Genomic DNA, 1,120 nt, shown 5'->3' with positions numbered 1-1,120 from the left:
TATACATATATATATATATATATACAGCATAATTGATATGCACATTTATATTTTCTTACAAATGTATTTACACACACACACACACACACACACATATACACATTCCCACGACCACGACCACCACCATCATCATGTTCATCATCATCATCCTCCCTCATCATTGCTTTTAATTCTTTTACCATGCTGGCATGGGTTGCATAAGACTTATCAAAGACTGTATTCTATGGCTGGAGGCCCTGCTCGCCTGTCCCCCCTCGACTCCTACTTCCCTAATGCCATCTTGTTCGTACTTGTACTCTAAAAATGACGTACTTTATTCTGCTGGTCTTTGCACATCATACCACCGAACTGTTCATATGGAACGTATACAAACGTTGTTGACATCACTGAAAAGACATGAGGAAATGAAAGCAAGCAGACACCTACAAATACATACACACACTCTTCAGGCTCTGATGACGCTGACCAAAAGGCAGACATTATTCAGTCTGTATGATAACAATATTTATTGCATTTTAAGGCAGCGAGCTGGCAGAAACGTTAGCACACCGGGCGAAATGCTTAGCGGTATTTCGTCTGAATTTTACATTCTGAGTTCAAATTCCGCCGAGGTCGACTTTGCCTTTCATCCTTTCGGGGTCGATAAATTAAGTACCAGTTGCATACTGGGGTCAATCTAATCAACCAGCCACCCCACCTCCCCAAAACTTTTGGGCCTTGTGCCTAGAGTAGAAAAAAATATTTATTGCATTTTTGGAGTTTCACTTACAAAACATTGGGTTTACTAATGTCATGCATTAACACACACACACTCACACACACACACACACATATATAAATACACATGCATACACAGGGTGTCCATAAATTATCTTTACAATTTGAAAAATTAGGATAACTCAGCAAAGTTGACTGGAAATCGTAGGCAAGGAAATAAAGTTTTATTAGATACATGAGAACATTTCCTCATGGATTCCATTGGTTGGAAGTAATGGAGTCCATAATAAATTGTGGAAGTTGTAAAAATAATTTATGAACACCCTGAACATACATACAGATACAAATGTATCTGTAAACACACACACACACATACATATATATATATATATATATATATATA

Source organism: Octopus bimaculoides, chromosome 22 (genome assembly GCF_001194135.2).
Source record: "Octopus bimaculoides isolate UCB-OBI-ISO-001 chromosome 22, ASM119413v2, whole genome shotgun sequence".
NCBI classification, from domain to species: Eukaryota; Metazoa; Mollusca; class Cephalopoda; order Octopoda; family Octopodidae; genus Octopus; species Octopus bimaculoides.
Note: the sequence above shows the minus strand (reverse complement) of the source record.